This window comes from Triticum aestivum, chromosome 7A (genome assembly GCF_018294505.1).
Source record: "Triticum aestivum cultivar Chinese Spring chromosome 7A, IWGSC CS RefSeq v2.1, whole genome shotgun sequence".
NCBI classification, from domain to species: Eukaryota; Viridiplantae; Streptophyta; class Magnoliopsida; order Poales; family Poaceae; genus Triticum; species Triticum aestivum.
The window spans coordinates 628,638,779-628,651,167 of NC_057812.1; the positions used below are offsets into that span (position 1 = coordinate 628,638,779).

The 12,389-nt window shown below is 46.3% G+C and overlaps 1 pseudogene; it reads right to left on the bottom strand.

Annotated features, from left to right (window-relative positions):
- Positions 1-2,430: 2,430 nt before the first annotated feature.
- Positions 2,431-6,829, bottom strand: LOC123148767 (F-box/FBD/LRR-repeat protein At2g04230-like; annotated as a pseudogene).
- Between the last annotated feature and the right edge of the window lie 5,560 nt (positions 6,830-12,389).

Below are 12,389 nucleotides of genomic sequence, written 5' to 3' on the forward strand. Positions count from 1 at the left end.
TAGTTTACATCTTTACAATTCTTAAAAGGGCATTTAATTTAATTGTTTCACCGATGTTTTATTTATTTTAGAGCATCTTAGCATTTTCCTGAACATGTGTTTTCTTCACTATAATTACCTATGTAATATTTGGCACCATCCGAACATTTTTGTTTTAATGTTTCAAAAACCTTGTTGTTTTCCATATTTTGAATTTGAATTAGAATAGGTTTTGTACTAACGCTAGATTAGCAACAGTAATTGAGGTGACGTGGCATCATTAGCAGAGGTTCACTGTAGCTTAATTACCCGGGTGTCACATGAGTCAGGGCACAAAAAACCACCAAAATTGCGCCTAATCTGTAACGCGGAGCACTGATGCTTGAATTCGGTCACGAAGACAGCGAATCTGACCGGTTGGGCCCACCTGATCGGCTGATGTGGCATGCCTACCTGGATAATTTGTTGAGGTGGCCAAAGGCCCCACCTATCAACCTCTGTCTTATTCACCCCCTCTCTCTCCCCCCAAAGCCACCTTCTTCCCCACCCACCCCGACACAGCCGGCCATATCCAGCGCCGCCGCCAGAGCCTTACCCCGGCGATCCTCCCCGTCGTCCATGGCCTCCCGTCGGGTGCGACCAGGCCCCTCCTCGTGGACGAGCAAAGCACGGGGGTGGCCATGGCCTCCCGTCGGGCGCGACCAGGACCTCCTGGCGGACAAGCAGAGCACGGGGGTGGCCATGGACTCTGCGCGACCAGGCTCTCTTGGCGGACGAGCAGAGCACGGGGGTGGCCATGCCCTCCCGTCGGGCGCGGCGACCACGGGGCATGGCCACGGCGCTCCACGACGGCGCGCTCGGCCAAGGCCTCCATGTGTGAGCCGCGAGCACGGGCGTGGCCAGAGCGCTCCATGGCAGCGCACGCAGCCAGGGCCTCCCGGCGGGCACCGTGCGCACGGTCGCGACTAGGGCACTCCACCACGGCACCCCTCCCCCCTCTGTACGGTCGCGACCAGGGCCTCTGGAGGTCGCCGCGAGCATGAGTTCCCGGCCGAAACTCGTTGGATCTAGGCGCAGCAGAGGGCTGGGCGGCGCGACGAGGTCGAGTTCATCCATTGCGCGGGAATGGCAGTTGCTCCTGATTGAGAGAGAGGGAAATCAGGGAGGAAGGAGGAGGAGAAAAACAAAGGGGCGGCAAGGGGAGCTCCAACAGCTTGACATCGGCGGCCAGGTCTCAGATGGCCGTCGACCAGCAAGGGCGGCGAGCCGCGCCGGCGGCGCCCAGTGTGCTGATAAGCCCATTACCTGTTTGTTGAAATGCCCACAAGAAAAAAAATTAAAAGAGACAAACATATGAGTCACTTACAGGTGGGTCCCTTGTCCAACTCAGCATATTGTCCACACAAGCATGCCATGTCAGCCTGGCAGGTGGGCCCAACTTGTCAGTTTCACTGTTTTCGCATGCTTATCAGACAATCAGTGCTCCCCATTAGTCATTAGGCACAAAATTAGTGGTTTTTTGTGCCCTGTCCGAAAAGTGATACTAAGTTGTTACCCTAACCCCAAGTGTGGTGGTTTTGGATAAATAACTCTGTGTTTTTTCTCTTAGTAGTTTTGAATATTGTAATAGAGAGGCAAACATGGTCACTCATGAACTTGCTAGGTTAGCAAAATTTCAATCAGTAGGGATTTGTTTGAGGAGCTTATGGATGAAATTTTACCTTTTATTACAGACGGTGTAACCGTTATTTCTAATTAATAAAGTCTTATCTTTCAAAAAAAATGTAAGTAGTCATCATGTTCAGTTGCAAGCTCAAGGCTGGAAGCATCACAAGATTAAATAAAATCCACACCTTCAGATTTCTTTAGTTCCTAACACTAATTGGTCCATAAAATCTCATAGCCAAAGACCTAGCACCAAAATAGGAAATGTAGTTGTATAAAGTTATATTAAAGTTGATACGGTTATTTTAGGGCAGAGGGAGTACATAACTGATCATAGGGTTCTTATCCTTTATGCAACTTTTTCTTTAGAACACTCCACTACTATTTCAGCACCATATCAAATATGCTGTCTCCCTTCTCTGCTGCTGCTGGTGATACTTCGCCGGCTGCCTTTGTCCTTCTCTGCTGCTGGCACCTGTGGAAAAGGCGGAGCGTCGTCTTCAGAGAAGCTACCTCCTCCCTTGATCTCACCTTTAAAGCCTGCCACGACGATGCCATGCTCTGACAAGGGAGGTTCAAGCCATTGACGTCCCTTGCTCAATGGCCGGGCGCACATTGACGTCCCTTGCTCAAGGGCGGCCTCCTTGAGCCTCGCGTCTTCCCTCTTGGCCTAGGCCGTGTGTGTGGTATGTAAATTGATACCATCTTTGCCTCAAAACGGTTTCATTAACACTTCATACAGGGTAGAAAGAATCTTAGAGGAAGCACTCGCTAAGAACCTCAACAAACGCTCATGAAGCCGCGCCTTACATTCCCTCAATCCTCCTCCATCTGCCGGAATACATACATCACCAAAAAACCACTCAAATTTGTTGCAGAACACAAACAATATCTTGCTGAGGCTCATGGCACATAGACATAGATACGCAAATCATATTCGTTCACAAGTACTGAAAGGTATCAAACAGCCTACTACTACTACCACAGCACAACGTTTCAGTCTCGGGACACAAATGAAGTACACCACATTTTTGAAAAATAAAACGCAAACACTACGGATAGTTCTTTTTGGCCAGATGGTCAGACCTTATTCCAGCAGTCGTAGGGAAATGAATTATGGCAAACGAGTCTATCCCGTCAGTAATTCTCTTCTTCACTGACAATCTCTGCCTCTTGGTCCACGGGAACTTGAATGGCTGCTTTCGAGAATTGTCAAGGCACTTCCTACAAGCCAGCCTATGATACAGGAACACCTCCTCCAGATTCGCCGCTGCTTCCATTACACGCCTAATATAGCTCACCATGTACTTTTCAGATTGGAAGCCAAATATGACGAGGATTCTCATGATGGAAGTCAGAAGCAGATGATTCCCACTCTACACCCTTCTCCTCGCTAAACAAGCGTTCCTTCCTCTTCTCCTCATCTGTTACCATTTTACAAAGATGGTCCCACACCTGCACGTCATAGGACAGAGGTTAAACAGAAACAGGTTATTAATTTTGAATACCCTTTGTAATTCACATAGAAGGCCTCTCAGAGCGGGCAGCATAAATGTGCATGTTACTTTCAATGTGAAGTTGTGTACATTAAATTTTCTTTCTTTTTTTGCGCTATGAAACTACACATCTCTCATCATTAATTATAGTGCCACGTTATCTTTTTGCTTAGGTGGCACTACGTGACTACAAATACGTCCAGGCCGGCGTGTCCGCGTACAAAACATGATACACCAAAAGGCTGATATGCCGCCGGGACACCATCAACACGTCGTACATGGGACATGGAAGCACAGCCAGCACAGTAAAAGCCCGCCTCTATTCGGTTGATTGAACAAGCACAGGAATGAATGGCTGGCTGGCCGCTGGGCACTTGCTTGCTGGTTGATGTATGCTTGCTTGCTGAGGCGTTTCTGCGAGCTGCTGCATGCTTGCTGGCTTGCTGCTGGGCACTGACTGCTGGCGCTGAGTGCTGGCTTGCTGCTTTGCTCTGCTGATGTGATCTTGCTGTTGTTGAGGCTAAGGAGCGACATACCTAAATGGCATCTGCGGGCACGTAGCACAAGCAGGGGCGGAGAGAGGGGACGGGAAAAAAGTCTGCACCAAAGCTCACCCAAAAAGCCCATTGGTAGCCATTGTGCAAGTCTAAAAAAATCTTCTAGCTTTTCTGCCTCATTTACCTACAACTGAGCGCTGCATGTCGCTGATATATTCAGAGATCACATGGCCACTCGCTGCTACGCCAGTCACTGGGCTCTAGGAGACACAAGAAACACTGCCATGGCACACCATCATGACCACTCCATCACTGTTGTTTCTGCAAACGTGCCAATGCGCTGTGCCATTAAGTTGATTACCATATACTTGATCAAATGCTAGTTCCAAAGGTATAATAGTACTTTTTCTCATGTTACAATCTACTAGTCTTTTTTCTACAACTTGCATAAAGATATTGAATTTATTTACTATTGATTAGATGCATGTTTTAATTTGCAAACGTTATAAAACCTTATTCACTTAAATTTAAACATCAGTCAACATGCAATTGCGTTCTTTGTTTAATATAAGTCTAATGTAGTGGCTTAGTGCAACTTTAGCGTGCAATATATGTGACAGGTGAGATAGGAATGCTTGGATGTGAATCCAAATGCGTAGAAAAATGTCAAAAGAAAAACTTACCAACTTGTAACTAAACAAGTCTTAACAACATTTTGGTACGCCTCAAAAATGGAGGGGGAGGGGGGGGGGTGCACTGAGAAAAATCTATACTTGACATGTCATGATTTTTTTATCTTGTTATGCGAGCTTATAACACTCTTCGCCCCCCCCCCCCCCCCCCTCATGTCTAAATCTATATTGATCTCATCTCGCGCAATCAATTATTCTGTGTATATACCCGCAGTATTGCCGCATGGCTGTTTCTTGTGTCCCTGTATCGGTGCTTCATAGCTGCATGATAGATGATACTTGGACTGGGAGAGGTCTAATGGTAGCTGCATGGCGCTGAAAGAAGAGAGGAAGTTCTAGGTAAGAATATACCGTTATGTATAGCTCCTTTAGGAGGGGTGCAGCTTTAAGGATGAACAGTGTCCAGGTCAGATCATACCCTTCAGGAATTTCATCTAGATTCACAAACCTTAGTTGGCGAAAAACAGATGCCAGGCTTTTCGTCAAGCACTCTGGTTGGACCCAGATCTGCAACGAATAAACGAGTCATGAGAAGAGCAGAAAAATAATAAACAAGTCATGAGAAGAGCAGAAAAATAATAAAGCCACAGCTAGCAAAACAACCAAGTTGACTTGCCTTTTCACATTTAAATCCCAACTTCAGGTCACGCACAGAGGTACCACAAAGAAACTTACTTAACTCAACCATCTTGTGCCAACTGAGAGCAACATTATTGAGTTTGACGGCCTCAAGCAATGGGGCATCGCCAACTGAAAGTGGATAATGGAAAGAGATCCAACCCTCAAAGGCCAACCGTGTGAGTTTTGGAACAGAGTTCAGCAGCAGTTCTGCAAAAACGCAATCACCGATGGCGAGGTCACTGAGTTGGGAGTGATCTACTTGCAGCGTCGTCGTTTCCCTAGAATCAGAATTCATCAAACGTAGATCCTTTAATCGCTTACAAACGGTGAGTACATTAGTGATGTCCGATTCACCGAATCCAAATTTTCAAGGTGCAGGCGTGTGAGACCACCAAATGCATCTGGGAAAGCATCAAAGAATAAGATGAACTTTTTCCCATAACTGGCTAGATTATCATCGTCACACTGAGTGGCATCCCTCTCTGTCATAATGTTGAATTCAGCCATCTCAACCTTGTGTGTCGCCATGGTCTTGGCAACAGCATGTCCAATGGATATGTGGTCACTGTCTTTTAGGAAGAAAGTCATCGACAGTAGGTGGATGGTTTTTCAGGTAGAATCCCTCTGTGCCAGGATGCTAGTGGTTGCTTCAACCACAGCTGCATTGCTCCGAACCACTTAATCAATTTCAAATATGGGCCCATTGTGAGGCAGGAAGTCCAAAACACTTATTGTCAGTCGAGAAAGCTTGGTAGAAAGCCGACTCCACCGTCTGGAGAGGATGCTGGTTCTGACAGCGTATGTGACATCGAGTCTATCAAGAATATTAACCAAAATGTCGTCAGGCAAGTTGCTGAGCATATCGTCTCGATTTCCTTTCTGCATTTGTGGCAAGGAAACAAATCATAATTGATATAGTCGGAAAGATGCAGTTTTTATACATTACATGGATGCAGTTCTCCATACTACAGTCGCTAAGGGTGCATGCAATTTGGATTTAGTCTCAAAGCTGTGCAATTTGACATCTTCCCACTAGAAGAGATGCAACTTTGATAGTCTAAAAAATATAATTTTGATTGAGGCTAAAAGATGTCAATTTTTGGCATCTTTGATGAAAACAAAAAACCTGCAATTTTGACCGAGTGCGTTCTTTTTCATCAGAAGAGTAAAAGGACAAGGAACTCACCCCCATGGCTCCGGGTAGATCTGCCAAGATGCGATAAGAATTGGCGGCCGCCGGTCGCCGGAGAAGGTAGGCGACCGTCAACCTGGCTGGGGAATCGCTGGTCTCGTCTGAGACCTGTTGGCTTCCGGTCGGGCCGACTGGCCAATTTATATTGGCTTCGTTTGCGCCTCCGACTGCACCTCGCAGACTGAACACGAGACGGACTCGATCCCCTTCCGTGATCTACACAGAAAGGGGGTCGAAATCGGATTAGAGCTCGGTGGGGAGCCGCGTCGATGTCGAATTGCAGCTCGGATAGGAGCTGCTTGATTGCTGATTGCAGCTCGAAAAGGAGCCGCTTCGGTTCCGAATTGCAGCTCGAAAAAGAGCTGCTTATTTGTGTGCCTCTTCTGGAACACCACGCTATCCTCATAGGGAGGCTTAGATGGCGATGGCGCGAAGAGGGAGATGGGCTGCCTTGACACTCGACCGGCGGGGCGGCAGCCGGCGCATCTCCGGTCCCTCTCTCCCTCTCTAACCCGTAGCCTGTTTGTTTAGGGGGAGTTGAAGCTAGGGAATGGGAATTTAAGGTGGCTGGGACTAAAAATCTTTTGATTGGTTCATGGACTTGGGAATTAAGAAGGGAAGGGAAAGGGGAATTAGGAGGCCCAACTCTCATCGATCTTTTTCTTGGGGGACCCTGGTAATTCCATGAAGGAATGGGAGTTGACGCCTGGAAGAAAATTGTTACAGATTTATTGACCCACCTCCCGCAAAGAAAGAAAACTCCACGGAAATCCTACTTGCAGCGACATCATTTTCCTCCAAATAAATCGGCGAGTTCTAACTGCTTACTAATCTGCAGATGCAATGCCAAGCACGAGCACATCTCATGTAAGAGGGGCACCCAGCAGCGTGTAGCCCATCTGATTTTGCTACGTAACAAAGTTTGATTCGTTTATCTTTCCTTTACAGACCAATGCAGATCTATTTTTCCTTTCTACTCTTTTTTTTGCCTTCACATGTTACGATTTTGTTTCAACATTTGCGTGTCCCATTCTTTCTCCATTGTTCATTAGAATTATTCCCACATATAATTCCCACCCCACACCAAACGTGGGATTAGAACTAATAGTCCACTTGCCAAGCCTAATCCCTCAGGCAACTCCCTCTCATAAATTCCCAATCCCTTTTCCTTAAACAACCAAACGCGCTGTAGGTGGCGGCGTGGTTGGTTGGAGCTGGCCGAACGCCTGCCCAGGATGGGAATGATACTATTATAGGGCCTGCGCTGGACGAATGTTGGCATGGGCCAAGGCCCAACGTGCGGTTTGGGAAAATATTCAGTGCTCCCACCATGCCCCAAACTCACAAAAATCAAATTTTCAAGTTCGCAAAAAAGCTATGAATGTTCACAACATGCGTCTACCTAGCATTGTCCTGCTACCCCTAAAAATAACTAGCATGGTCCTGCCTTTCCTTAGCAATGCCATGTGTGGACAAGTAGAAATGCATAAATACTAGTACAAGAAAAAAGAGAAGGACTATTGACTATCAGGGCCTGTGCGGAACACGGTGCTTCTGATGAACAGTGCTCATATTGATCGGCCGGAATCCGTTGTCGCCGCCATTGGTCTTGTATGCGGAGATCGCCCCGAAGAGGATGAGGACGGTGAAGAGAGTGGGAAGAATGGGAAAGACTAGTGAATGGTGGAGGTTGTGGACACGTGCGAGCTGTCGTTCACCCGGTTCATCGCCCCCACGAACGTATACATGATGTCGACATGGAAGTTCGCTTGCGCCAAGATTCTTGCATTTTAATCCGATGGCCAGAAGGGCATTCACTAGAAAAATGTCCCTGAGGAACGTCAGCCAGATAACATTTTCCTAAAAAATTTAGCGTTTGTACAGTTGTTGGTCACTTTCTCGCAAATTTCTATTGCTTCTTAAAGAATACGTAGAGCTCTCGTCGGTTAAAAAGCACAAATGTAAGATCTTTGCGTTTGTAAACTAGCCATTGACACCCCCCCCCCACACACACACACACATAAACACACAAAAAAAACTAGCCATCGATTATTGTCGTGTAAGATGAGACGGAAATGCACTATATTTTGTTGGGGGAACGTTGCATGGAAAATAAAAAAAATCTATGCACATGCAAGATCTATCCATGGAGATGCATAGCAACGAGAGGGGAGAGTATGTCTACATACCCTCTAGACCTTAGAGCGGAAGCGTTTATTAACGCGTTTGATGTAGTCAAACTTCTTCGCGATCCAACCGATCAAGTATCGAACGTACGGCACCTCTGTGTTCAGCACACGTTCAGCTCGATGACGTCCTCGCCTTCCTGATCCAGGAAGACGTGCGAAGTAGAAGATGAGTTCCGATAGCACGACGGTGTGGTGACGATGATGGTGAACTCGTTCCCGCAGGGCTTCGCCGAGCACGACGGAGAAACTAAACGGAGGACTAAACTGTGAAGAGGGGCGCCGCACACAGCTAAGAGATTGCCGTGGTCTTGTGTGGCGCCCCTGAAGGAAATATGCACTAGAGGCAATAATAAAGTTATTATTTATTTCCTTATATCATGATAAATGTTTATTATTCATGCTAGAATTGTATTAACCGGAAACATAATACATGTGTGAATACATAGACAAACAGAGTGTCACTAGTATGCCTCTACTTGACTAGCTCGTTGATCAAAGATGGTTATGTTTCCTAACCATAGACATGAGTTGTCATTTGATTAACAGGATCACATCATTAGGAGAATGATGTGATTGACTTGACACATTCCATTAGCTTAGCACTTGATCGTTTAGTTTGTTGATATTGCTTTCTTCATAACTTATACATGTTCATATGACTATGAGATTATGCAACTCCCGTTTACCGGAGGAACACTTTGTGTGCTACCAAACGTCACAACGTAACTGGGTGATTATAAAGGTACTCTACAGGTGTCTCCGAAGGTACTTGTTGGGTTGGCATATTTCGAGATTAGGATTTGTCACTCCGATTGTCGGAGAGGTATCTCTGGGCCCTCTCGGTAATGCACATCACTTAAGCCTTGCAAGCATTGCAACTAATAAGTTAGTTTCGGGATGATGTATTACGGAACGAGTAAAGAGACTTGCCGGTAACGAGATTGAACTACGTATTGAGATACCGACGATTGAATCTCGGGCAAGTAACATACCGATGACAAAGGGAACAACGTATGTTGTTATGCGGTCTGACCGATAAAGATCTTCATAGAATATGTGGGAGCAAATATGAGCATCCAGGTTCCGCTATTGGTTATTGACCGGAGCATTGTCTCGGTCATGTCTACATAGTTCTCGAACCCGTAGGGTCCGCACGCTTAAAGTTTCGGTGACGATTGTATTATGAGTTTATGTGATTTGATGTACCGAAGGTAGTTCGGAGTCCCGGATGAGATCGGGGACATGACGAGGAGTCTTGAAATGGTTGAGACGTAAAGATCGATATATTGGACGACTATATTCGGACATCGGAAAGGTTCCGAGTGATTCGGGTATTTTTGGGGGTACCGGGGAGTTACGGGAATACGAGGAAGAAGTAATGGGCCTCATGGGCCAGGTGGTGGAAGAGAGGAGGCGGGGCGCACGGCCCCCGTAGCCCAAACCGAATTGGACTAGGGGGTCGGCCCCCCTTTCCTCCTTTTCCTCCTTCTCCTTCCTTCTCCTTCTCCTCCTTCCTTTCCTCCTCCTAGTAGGAGTAGGAAAGGGGAGTCCTACTCCTACTAGGAGGAGGACTCCTCCTCCTGGCGCGCCCATAGAGGGCCGGCCGGCCTCCCCCTTACTCCTTTATATACAGGGACAGGGGGGCACCTCTAGACACACAAGTTGATCAGTTGATCTCTCCCAGCCGTGTGCGGTGCCCCCCTCCACCATATTTCATCTCGGTCATATCGTAGCGGTGCTTAGGCGAAGCCCTGCATCGGTAGCAACATCATCACCATCACCATGCCGTCGTGCTGACGGAACTCTCCCGTGAAGCTCTGCTGGATTGGAGTTCGCGGGACGTCATCGAGCTAAACGTGTGCTGAACTCGGAGGTGCCATGCGTTCGGTACTTGGATCAGTCGGATCGTGAAGACGTACGACTACATCAACCGCGTTGTGCTAATGCTTCCGCTTTCGGTCTACGAGGGTACGTGGACAACACTCTCCCCTCTCGTTGCTATGCATCACCATGATCTTGTGTGTGCGTAGGAAATTTTTTGAAATTACTATGTTCCCCAACAGTGGCATCCGAGCCTAGGTTTTATGCGTTGATGTTGTGCACGAGTAGAACACAAGTGAGTTGTGGGCGATATAAGTCATACTGCTTACCAGCATGTCATACTTTGGTTCGACGGTATTGTTGGATGAAGCGGCCCGGACTGACATTACGCGTACGCTTACGCGAGACTGGTTCTACCGACGTGTTTTGCACACAGGTGGCTGGCGGGTGTCAGTTTCTCCAACTTTAGTTGAACCAAGTGTGGCTACGCCCGGTCCTTGCGAAGGTTAAAACAGCACCAACTTGACAAACTATCATTGTGGTTTTGATGCGTAGGTAAGAACGGTTCTTGCTAAGCCCGTAGCAGCCACGTAAAACTTGCAACAAGAAAGTAGAGGACGTCTAACTTGTTTTTGCAGGGCATGTTGTGATGTGATATGATCAAGACATGATGCTAATTTTTATTGTATGAGATGATCATATTTTGTAACCAAGTTATCGGCAACTGGCAGGAGCCATATGGTTGTCGCTTTATTGTATGCAATGCAATTGCGCTGTAATGCTTTACTTTATCACTAAGCGGTAGCGATAGTCGTGGAAGCATAAGATTGGCGAGACGACAACGATGCTACGATGGTGATCAAGGTGTCGCGCTGGTGACGATGGTGATCATGACGGTGCTTCGGAGATGGAGATCACAAGCACAAGATGATGATGGCCATATCATATCACTTATATTGATTGCATGTGATGTTTATTTTTTATGCATCTTATCTTGCTTTGATTGACGGTAGCATTATAAGATGATCTCTCACTAAATTTCAAGATAAAAGTGTTCTCCCTGAGTATGCATCGTTGCCAAAGTTTGTCGTGCCCAAACACCACGTGATGATCGGGTGTGATAAGCTCTACGTCCATCTACAACGGGTGCAAGCCAGTTTTGCACATGCAGAATACTCAGGTTAAACTTGACGATCCTAGCATATGCAGATATGGCCTCGGAACACTAAGACCGAAAGGTCGAGCGTGAATCATATAGTAGATATGATCAACATATTGATGTTTACCATTGAAAGCTACTCCATTTCACGTGATGATCGGTTATGGTTTAGTTGATTTGGATCACGTGATCACTTAGAAGATTAGAGGGATGCCTTTCTAAGTGGGAGTTCTTAAGTAATATGATTAATTGAACTTAAATTTATCATGAACTTAGTACCTGATAGTATCTTGCTTGTCTATGTTTGATTGTAGATAGATGGCCCGTGCTATTGTTCCGTTGAATTTTAATGCGTTCCTTGAGAAAGCAAAGTTGAAAGATGATGGTAGCAATTACACGGACTGGGTTCGTAACTTGAGGATTATCCTTATTGCTGCACTAAAGAATTACGTTCTAGAAGCACCGCTAGGTGCCAGGCCTGCTACTGGAGCAACACCAGATGTTATGAACGTCTGGCAGAGCAAAGCTGATAACTACTCGATAGTTCAGTGTGCCACGCTTTACGGCTTAGAATTGGGACTTCAACGACGTTTTGAATGTCATGGAGCATATGAGATATTCCAAGAGTTGAAGTTAATATTTCAAGCAAATGCCCGGATTGAGAGATATGAAGTCTCCAATAAATTCTATAGCTGCAAGATGGAGGAGAATAGTTCTGTCAGTGGACATATACTCAAAATGTCTGGGTATCATAATCACTTGACTCAACTGGGAGTTAATCTTCCTGTTGATAGTGTCATTGACAGAGTTCTTCAATCACTGCCACCAAGCTACAAGAGCTTCGTGATGAACTATAACATGCAAGGGATGGATAAGACAATTCCCGAGCTCTTCGCAATGCTAAAGGCTGCGGAGGTAGAAATCAAGAAGGAGCATCAAGTGTTGATGGTCAACAAGACCGTCAGTTTCAAGAAAAAGGGCAAAGGGAAGAAGAAGGAGAACTTCAAGAAGAATAGTAAGCAAGTTACTGCTCAGGAGAAGAAACCCAAATCTGGACCTAAGCCTGAAACTGAGTGCT